Genomic DNA, 11,320 nt, shown 5'->3' with positions numbered 1-11,320 from the left:
ATAGTGACGATTCTCTCTGACCAATCAGCAGTCTGTTGTGTTTGACCTTGAAGGAGGTGATACAAAAAAAAGTACCTGGAAGCAGGTACAGGTACAACTTTTCTACAATGGAAAACCAAACAAAGGCGAGGCGAGTCGAGCAGAGTCCAGCTGGTACTGTGCAGTGGAAAAGGGGCTTAAGAGACCCTCTTTCAAGGACAGCAATGTAATTTTTATTTTATATACGGAGGACAGATGGTTTGAAAGAAGAGTGAAAAAGGCCATCTATACCATAATAGAGAAACTCTCTCTCAACAGCCATGAGCACTAACGAACCAACCTTCATAAAGACAACACAGAGGTTAAAGAAGATGGGCAACAGCTGAATGTGTTACCAGCAGGGAAGCTTTAAGCAGGGGATTTCCACCACAAGAACCCACTGTTACAGGATTCAGTAGAGGGAGAGAACATCCCCCTGTGACAGAGCAAAGCAAAGCCTTGCTGCTGGGCCTCAGACAGACAGATTTGATCATGCACATTCAAGGTCACCAAGGTTTCCCGGTCAAAATCTTAAAGCTTTAACCAGACAGATGTTTATAAACCACTAGAAATCCAGAGCAGCAGAGTGCAATATGGAGAAAGCAGAATCCTGAAGAGAGGGCAATGAGCTTAAGCTTAATCAGCAGCCTTCCCCTATACGCAGTGTCAGATAATAAGACAGTTGAGGATGCAGAAACTTTGTCAAAAATGGTGTTGGTGCTGTACACATGCATCATGAATGAAGCTTGCACAGGGCATGCAGGAGTTCATGATGTCAAGGGCAGCAGTGAGCTTGAAAACCTGGCTTCAAGAAATGCCATGAAATGTGGTATACTGTGTGCAAATAATGTTCTGTGATTAGAAAGTAAAAACAGCTCTCCCCACTTAAAGATTTAAGGCTAACCTCAGTATTTTTCAACATGGACCTTCTTTCCTAGGTCTATGTATTTGTGTCTATGAGACTAATTGGGACAAAATCTTTTGAAATTGGTCGAGTATTGAGGGAGCGTGCTGCAGTCGGCAGCAGCAAAACAAGGCTACATAATCCTTGCGGACAATTGCACCCCGGAAAAGAACATACACTAATGTGCTTGTTTTTTCACCTGACAGGCTCAGATTATTATTACATCATTGTGGAAAGGATCACTACAGAGACAGACCTCTTTTTAAAGAGTATAATCATTTTAACCAGAAACGGTCGCTATATAGGTCTTGTCAAAGCCACCAGACTCTATTGGAAAAAAAACAGTAATTTTACCTTGTAGAACATGGGAGTTGCTGGTCTATCGCTGCTTTGGTTGGTTGTTTGTGTTATTGTGTGACTTTGGTGTTTTAAACAGGTTAGCCAGGAACTACAGACAGTATATCAAATGTCCAAACAGAGAGTAGAATATTCTGTGTCATTGTTCCACTACAGTAATTTGTGTGTATCATGTTGTCCCCCGCGCTGCACTAGGACACGCTGACCATGTCATGGTCCACCTGATTCCTGCATACAGTCAGAAATTAAAGCGCTGTAAACCTCTGAGGATATCAAAGCAGTGGACCAGTGAAGATATGGAGGACCTTCGGGCGTGCTTATGCTGCACTGACTGGAATGTTTTCAGACCTTCTACCAACAGTCTGGATGAGTTCACAACTTCTGTGAGGACTACTGTGTACTATTGGTGAGTTATAACAAGAATTGAAATGCTAAATCATTGGAGTACTCTTTTAATAGAAATGCAAGCAAATATTCAATGTGACACGATGCATCAGGAAGAAAACAGTCCCAACATCCAGCAAGTCATGGCTCTCAAGAAAGGCTAGACTAATGACTTCATGGTGTCAGATAAAAACTAGACATTAGAGCTGAACGATTTACCGTTTTCAAATCGAAATTGCGATTTGAAAGTACGCGATTAGCTAATCGTGAAGACGGCAATTAAAATGTAGGTTAATTACACAGCGCATCTCACTCATTTTAAGCAGTCATGCAGATTCATTCCGTTGTCATCCTTCTGTGACAGACTTGCTTGCCAATCACAAGCTCCATGCGCCTCCTGTTACGGTCCTATTCACCAATCAGAGTGGGCACAGGGGGTGTACATTTTAGAACAACAAACGAAACAAGAAGAAAATGTGAGATAATGGCACCAGGTAAACAGTCACAGGCAGCGGCTGTGCAGCGTTTTTGTCCAGCATCAACTCACACTGAAGTGTTTCAGCAGCGAAGCGTTCAGCCTGCCCTACGTTGTTGACATGTTGTTAATTTGTCCTTTCTTGTGCTTCAAATACGGATAACGTCTCTCTGTGAGCTGGTTTTGTGCCGCTCTCAACGGGCTACATTTCCCACATGGAGCATTTCAGAATAAGAGCGTTTTTCCTGCCTGATTTTGCTGACTTGTTCAGATTTTGTTTTGTTCAGTTCACTGCTTCTTCTACTGTTAAGTAGGCTAAGTAGTTAAACTTTTTATTTTTTTGTCTGTTTGTGAACCAACAGTGTGGATTTGTGCATTTTATATCACATAAATATGGACTACTCCAAATTCTTTCTCTCTCCCTGGGAGAAAGAAAAGGAGGGGTGAGATATCAACTCAACAGACAGCCAAAGCGACTCCAAGGAAGAGGTGAAAGGTTTCTCTCCCTAAGTGCTGTTTCTGGGCAGTCTGATCGTAAAACTGGCCACCTTTGGCAGCAGCCGTGATAAGCCTCGGCGACTGACTGTTAAAATGACAAAGGAACACTGACCAGAGATTAGCGTTTTCCTGAACAGCCTATCAAAACTCTTCGTAAGAGAGGGCAGGAAACCCTAAACTGCCCCCCCCCCCCCCCCCCCCCCCCCCACACACACACACACGTAACCATGGCAACTATCCTTGCTCTTCGTTTAATTACCTCACATCAAAGGATATTCTCCTCTTCACGCCCAGGTGTGAGGAACTCCAGGACACCCAGGGACAGCCCTAAATTCCTTTGTGTAAACAGAGTACTGTCTCCTCAAGACTCAAAAATTACCTTGTTTAATTACATTTTTCAGTTACTCAACTAGGTCTCCCACTTCCATTTTAGTAGTTATGTTACCATGTTGTTGTTGTTGCTATGTTATTGAAATAAATCTAAATAAGTTAATTTTGCAGTGTTGTAATTTTCAGCAAGGTCACCTGATGTTATTCATTTTATTTGTAACCAATGCTTTGTTCACGATACTTTCTGACACTTCCTTTAGAAATGATGATAAAGAAATGTCATTCTATACTCGATTAATTTTCCAGCTCAAAATTAAGGTTAAAAATGACTAAATTCCCCAGCTCCTAAGAAGATTGTTTTAGGATTAATCAGAGCTATCCCCATGTAACCCGAGCTCCCCCAAGTGGACAAAAAAAGTATTACATGCCATTGTCTGAAATGCCGTTAATGTATAAATGTCACTTGGTATTTATCATGTCCAATAATCTGATGCCAATCGTGTGTCTTGCTCATATTCTCTAAGAACATGTAACCGCCAATATATCCAGAAAGCTAGTTAAATTCTTCTCCTCTGATGTGATTAATTCTGAAATACTAACCTCAAAGTTGAACTACTGACAATTGTTTTCCCTTTTATCAAGTGCTTAAAGCTAAGAAGGAACAACCGTTTGGCAATTTTATTACAATACGTGCAAATAGTTTTGATTAAAAATTAAAAGTCAAAGAAAGACAGACGGTTTTAAGCTGTCCTAACAGAGAACGCACGGATCTCTTCCAGTGTGAGGGCGTTGACCAGCACCCGGCTGGGAGAAGCGACATGCAGTAAGACCAAAACCCTGCATTCTGTGATCAGTGATGTCCCATAGTTGTTAAGAGATTATCTTTAACTCTTAAAACTCATAGCTCGCGTTCATTAGCTGCCCATATGAGTCAAATACTCCCACAATAGAAACCCATAGTCTCATTGTTTAGCCATTGTTTATTTCTTTGATGTATTTAACCACATTTTTATATCACCTTAGTTAGTTAATAAACTCCACTGTAATCAAGGAATTGTGTGCCCTGCCATGAGAATTTACCCCTTCGATATGAGATTGACTGACTGATTTAAGATAATTGAGCGATTGTTAACTAACTAGATCACTCACTAGATCACTAGTGAATAATTGTCTCATTATTAGCCATACTCGAACGGAATATCGGGTGGTGCCCCACGAGAGATTTATGAATTAAAATTTTCTGATTATTAAAATTCATAATTTGGTATTCATTCTCATAAATGTATTAAAACAATGTAGACATGCTACATCTGTTTTAACCGTGTTGATTGTTGATATACGACCGGGAGTCTGCACAGAGTGTTTTATTTTGAAAATCATCTCTATGCCATTCTGTGTCTGACTTCCTGCCTAGTGGCATCTGTCAAAATAGACTACCACTGAATATTGAACTGTAGCGGAAAAAAATGCAAATCGAATAGTAATCGCAATATCTGGCAGAAAAATCACAATAAAATGTTTTACCCAAATCGTTCCATTTTGTACCAGACATTGATACAAGCAATAACAATATCCCCAATAGACAATAGCCTACATACATTCACAGTAACATCTGAACTCTAACAGGCATAAAATTCCAGAGTCCAGAACGTTAAAGGTACAATAAAGGTAGAATAATTAAGTCTTCTTTTATCCCTTTTGGAACCATGCAACACATTTCCAGCATCAATTTTCAACTTGCTTAGACTGAACATCTGAGGTGATGGAAATAGTGTGTCCAATGGGTACTACTGGCATATAATTGAATTCTAGGTGAAATTAAGTTTCTCACTGTCATTCCACATCACTTATCTGTCTAATCTTTCATAGTTCAATGAGTTCAGACAGACTGTACTGGTTAGAGGTCAGTGAAGAGGACAAGCAGCGTGGCTAGGAAGAAGACGGAAGAAGTGAGTGTACAAATGGCAAGAGTAGTCAACATCATTTAAATTGGTTGCGTGCCCAGAAAATGAGCTTGTTGGCTGTGTGTGTGCATTGTTGTTTATCTTTTGTCTTCTATCAAGCACTTTGAAATCAATCTATTTGTTAAAAGTTGTCTTAGGCTACTTGACTTGCATTACAGATAATACAGCGATAAAGGTTAAAGGCACAGGAGAGGACAGGAGAGAAAATGATAGAACATAATCTCAACTTGATAGACTAAGATGTGGCTTTGATAAATGTATGACCTTGGTGTTAAACTAAATTCTCTGAGGCTCAAAGAGAGGGGTGAATATTTTAAAGCTACAATTCAAAGTTCAGTTGGGCTCCTCACGGTGGGATTTTAATGAGAGACCTATCTGGTGTTTGTATTCCAATTTCAGTTTTATCCTTTGCATTAAGTGCCTATTGTGCATCATCATATGTGGGTAAGCTTTTCCCTGAACTACATTGTCCAGAGATATACCTTTTGAGTGGATTATTTAATTATTCCATATAATTAGTACACACAATTCCATATAATCAGCAAACTCTGAGAGCAAAACTAACAGAAAAGGTGGCTTCCAATCATCTAATCATTAAAAAAGTACAGCACCAAAATTAAAATGTAATCCTGGCAGTTAATATGCTAAAAATTTGACAACACATCATAACTTCTAATTTGAATGTACTTCAAATCTTTCTGTCTGACTTTCTAAAAACATGTAGCCATTAATTATGTGTATTCTCTGCTGAGTCTTGCATGGGTCTGAAGTGTTGACTTTAGCCCAATCTAGCCCAATCCACTCAGGCTCCAGCCTGACAGCTAACAAAACCAGCATGAACCCAGCTCAAAGGGGTTTTGGGAAGAGCTTGTGTGAAAGGAAACTAGAGCAAAACCATAGCATATAACAACTGTATCTTCATAATTTTTTTATAATGATGTTTAGATTTTGGAAATGTACTCCCCTATACTGTAGCTTACAGACAAGAGTTGAGGCTTACATAGCAGTTCTGCTGCTGCACGATGGTCACAGTGATTTCAACTGAGAGGAAGAGGAAAACCTTTATACATCCTTCATGCAGTTTTGCTCAACAAGTCCTCCAAATTAAATGACAAAATACGTTGTTCATCCCGTGCCCTCTAGAATATCATCATTTGCCCGTGCTTTTCACAATTGTTAAAAATCACTGTGGAAAAATACATCCCATGTGTGATGTGATAATGCTATGGTTAAGGTTTGGTTAGGTTTAGGCAAAAAGATAATGGTTGTGGTTATAAAATGACCTTCACCAAACAATGGTCAACAATTGTCCCAACAGCATCAGATGACTTCCTCCTTTGCTCTCATCATTGTTACTACCGCCACCCAAAGGCGTCGTCACTTCAACTTAAACATATGTAATTTTGGGGCACTTGCTGAAACAACTGCTGTCGTTCCTCTGAGAACAGTCTCATTTTGCTACCATTACAATTATCCTTAACCAGTGGTTAGGGTTAGCCACAAAACCTGCAACATTCTCTTGTAATTGCAGTTTTATACCAGAATGGGGACAAAAACCTCCACTGATCTGTATAAACACAACCTGAGCTGTGTGAGCGGTGCCACTCTGCCCTCTCACTCACAAACACATTAATTTGCAGCTACAATATTACCAAATATACACAAGTGAAAAGCAATGGTGTTGTGACTGACAAAAAATGCTTCTACCAGAGCCACGCATGTTTATTTGTTGATAGTTTTCTCATTCCTGAAGGAATAATATGTGTTGGAATAATATGTACCGTAACCCTGTGTGAGCAATTCAGAAGCATAATGTGATAAATACTGAATATTGAATAGCAGCAAACACCCCACTGAAAAGAGGAAATCCTTATTTATGCTCTATTTACTGTATGTTTCATTTCTATCGCAGACACTATCACACAATCTTATTTTTCTCAAAGGGGCAATAAAGATAGACGTGTTGGGTAAAAGCCAAGTGTGGAGATGAGTGAATGAATCTCACAAACAGCATAGCCGTCTTGAATGATAATCAAGCTGAAACACTGAGTACCAACACTGTGAACAAGTCTGATAATGAACACATAGAATGTACAAATCTTTTCAGACTCATTTTCCTCTGTACTTGTAGTCAAATACAAAGTCTTCTTTTACTGCATGCAGTCCTGAGGGTCAATCTAATTTACTTGGAGCTTTTTCATTTCCATCTTCACTTGTTTGTTTTTTTTTTGTTTGTTTTAGATAGGCTTATAAAATGGCGTTTAGGCAGGGTAATGACAGACATCTTGTTCTCAGCCACCAGCCAAATAGTGCAGTGCAGAGCTGTAACAGGCCACTAATTTACCTGCATTAAAGGCCAAATTTATCAAGGCACATTGGTCTTTTAAGGGCAAGGAATGTGCTGTCAGGGTCTAATGGCCAGATGGGAGGAACTCATCAAAAAGTCCATGAGGAAGCTGCATAGCTGCTGACCTCTTCACTCTTGCAGAGCTCAGAAAGAGTTGTCATTTTCACTCTTACCATAGAAGCTCGCTCTACACAGAAACTCTGCTTTATACAAGAATTGCATTTAATTTATGTCTCTGGAAAGGAAGGAAGTAGATCATTTAGATGTCTCCTTAATATAAATGGTGTGGGGAAAAGTGCTGTAAAGTAAAAATGCTTTCAAATATAGACATCTTAATGGATTATATTTATCAATTAATAAAATACCTGCCTACAACTTTTGCACAGTACTGTCTCTTTCATCTTTTCCTTTGATAGATGATTGAAAGTTCACTGGGCCTTTTGAAGCCATTTGGTTCTGCTTTTTTCCCCCTCTGGTATTTAGGCCTCAAAAAGATCAGATATCACTGATGTGGAAATTCCACATGCTCAGGATCCATTGTGGAGAAACGTTATCATCGACATATGGTGAAAAAAGTTAAAGCCATAGAGTGCATCTGATCTCTGCTTTCAGGCTCCAGACAGCAGTCTCCAGTCATTTGTGGTCATCTTCAAGGGCACAAAAGAATTCAGATCCCCTATTGTCCTAAATCTGTCTTTGCCAACAAAGCTCCTGAGTGCTCTTCTCTCTTCTTTCTAGCCATCAAATAAATCAGTTCTCTAAAAATGTATGAGCTCAATGCAGGAAATAGATCATAACTTCAATTGAATAACACACAGAAAAACTTTGTCTTTGAAAGTTTGTGGCATGTTATTTTTGGTAAAGCTCTTGTTTGCATCAAGGTCTCTAACTTCTGAAGAACTGAATCGTGCCTCCGGAGAGTAACAAGTAGAATTCAGCTCTCATCACTTCACCATTTAAGCATTTGGAAAGCTCAAACTGAACACCGTTATCAAACAGAGAGAGGCTCTTTTATGGACAGACTGACTTGCAAAGAGCCCTGGATCTGTGATGTATTTAAAAATGTGTGCAAGCTTTGCACGCAGATTTTCAGAAGTCAAGGCAAATAATATCTTAATATATCTCTCTCCCGAGAGAGAAACTAAATTGATTAATAAGCTTCTGTTGTGATTGTTGTGAACTGCACAGATTGCAAATGTATTATATTTTCCAATTACTGTAACTGCACCGTGTAAAGAGCTCACAGAGTAGGCAGATACTACACCTTGTTCCCTGTAGATGGACTTTGTGAACAATTTGTGTGTTGCTACTTGTACTGAGGCAATAACACCTAACACTTGAATCTAGCAATACAATAGATCCAAATCCATAATGCCACCTCTTGGATGCCACAGCAGCAATATAAAAAGAGCCCTATATTGAATGCTCTGCTGGTGGTGCAACCCACTGTTCTGTTGTTGTAATTTTTATTATTACACATTCCCCTGCTGTCTCTGATTTATTAGTCTTTTTGAAGTTACCCACTCATTTATAATACATAGGCATTCTCTCACTATGCTGGCCCATATCAAGATCTTACTTTATTCCATCAAATAAATAAGAACAATCGAATTAGCTTACAAGTATGACAAAATAATGGGGGGATTTGTTTGACCATTTCTAATATTAGGGTTAGAGTTTTCAAGTAACTACATTATTCGTATCAAAGTTAAACTTTAAAGAGGCAGTCCACCAATTTTACACATCAAATTCAGTTTTCTTTAAAGCCATTACTATTAAGCCTGTGTAAACCACCTATAATGCCTCCTATGGCTCTGAAGGGAGCTTTCCAAAGTCAAAGAAAAATAACCCTGATGATGTCATCACTCTCTGGCTTGGAGACTTGGGTCTCTACATAGATGTTCACATGTCACCAGATGGTGTGTTCCACATCTGAACAAATCACTTACAGTACACTTAGACTTAAGTTAAGTGTATTCCATTATTCATATTGCACAACACCAGTCAAGTTAATAGGTAGGTAGATTATTTTAATGATTTTACAACACAGCATAATTAGATTAAGTTGTAGCTTCCTTTACCCTACTCACAAAAAGCAAACGTTAAATAAACCAATATTATATAATTAATAGTAGTTAATAGTTAATATATAATGTTAAAACATACTTTTATTGAAGAGAATTTCCTGATTTTACATGATTTTATTTAAAGTATAATTTTGAAATGACTTATTGTTTTTATAGTTACTGTTTTACCTGTTTTTATGTTTTAACTGCTTCATGTTAAGCACTTGGTAATGTTGGTTTTGAAAGTGCTCTATAAAAAAAGATTGTTGTTGTTGTTATATTTATTTTTCTCAGCAGCAGGGTGGCAGGTGGATGGGTGGGTATTGTCCAGAGGTGGGTAGTAATGAGTTACCTTTACTTAATAGTGTTCCCACAGAATCCCTCTTTATCCAACCACTGTTTGATAACTTTTGAGTTTGTATTGCTGAACTACACGCCATTGGGCAAAAATTTCTATACAAGGTGTCTGTCTGATAGTGCTGTAGCTAATTTTAAGGATGCGATTCCATCAGCTCTAAATTCATTATCAAGTCACAAAATAACGTAGGACTCCTATGCTAATTTCAGTCCCTCCCAAATCGATCATCTTGTTGATAGTGCTGCAGGCTCGCTGCGAATGACACTTGACTCTGTAGCCCCTCTAAAAAAGAAAATAATAAAACAAAGACGGTTAGCTCCATGGTATAATACTGAAACTCACAAATTAAAGCAAATATCACGGAATTGGCATTCCACCAATTCCTCTCAAGAAAATTCTCATTTAATTTGGCAAGATAGTCTTAAAACCTCTGTAATGCCAGAGCAGCGTACTACTCGTCACTAATAGAGGAAAGTAGGAACAACCCCAGGTTTCTTTTCAGCACTGTAGCCAGGCTGACAGAGAGTCACAGCTCTATTGAGCCAAGTATTCCCATAGCTCTCAGTAGTTACAACTTCATGAGCTTCTTTAATGATAAAATTCTAACTATTAGAAACAAAATTCACCAAGACCTGCCCTTAACTGGCACCAACTTATCTCTAAACTCAGGAACCTTAGAAACAGCTGTAGAAGATATATGTTTAGACTGTTTTGCTTCCCTCAGTCTTTACCAACTAACTTCAATAATTTCTTCATCTAAACCATCAACCTGCCTCTTAGACCCCATCCCGACTAGGTTGCTTAAAGATGTTTTACCCTTAGTCAGCACTTCTATACTAGATATGATCAATCTATCTCTATCAACAGGCTATGTACCACAGTACTTTAAAGTAGCTGTAATTAAACCTCTTCTGAAAAAGCCCAAACTTGATCCGGATGTTTTAGCCAACTATAGACCTATATCTAACCTTCCATTTCTCTCTAAGGTCCTGGAGAAAGCAGTTGCTAAACAGCTGTGTGACATTCTACAGAGCAATAGTTTATTTGAGGATTTTCAGTCAGGATTTAGAGCTCATCATAGCACAGAGACAGCGCTGGTGAAAATTACTAATGACCTCCTCATTGCATCAGACAAAGGATTTGTCTCTGCACTGGTTTTATTAGATCTTAGTGCTGCATTTGATACCATTGACCATCAGATCCTATTGCAGAGACTGGAACATTTCATTGGCATTAAAGGAACCGCTCTAAGCTTGTTTAAGTCCTATTTATCAGATCGATTTCAGTTTGTATATGTTAATGATGAGTCCTCCATGCATGCCAAAGTTAGTCATGGAGTTCCACAAGGATCTGTCCTCGGACCAATCCTCTTCACTTTATATATGCTTCCTTTAGGCAATATTATCAGGAAATATTCCATAAACTTTCATTGTTATGCAGATGATACTCAGTTATATCTATCGATCAAGCCAGATGAAACTCATCAGTTAGCTAAACTTCAAATGTGCCTTCAGGATGTTAAAACCTGGATGACCTGTAATTTTCTAATGTTAAACTCAGATAAAACTGAAGTTATTGTTCTGGGGCCCAAGCACCTCCGTGACGCATTATCTAAAGAT

The sequence above is a fragment of the Micropterus dolomieu genome, linkage group LG13 (assembly GCF_021292245.1).
Source record: "Micropterus dolomieu isolate WLL.071019.BEF.003 ecotype Adirondacks linkage group LG13, ASM2129224v1, whole genome shotgun sequence".
Lineage (NCBI taxonomy): Eukaryota > Metazoa > Chordata > Actinopteri > Centrarchiformes > Centrarchidae > Micropterus > Micropterus dolomieu.
This window is presented reverse-complemented; position numbering follows the sequence as displayed.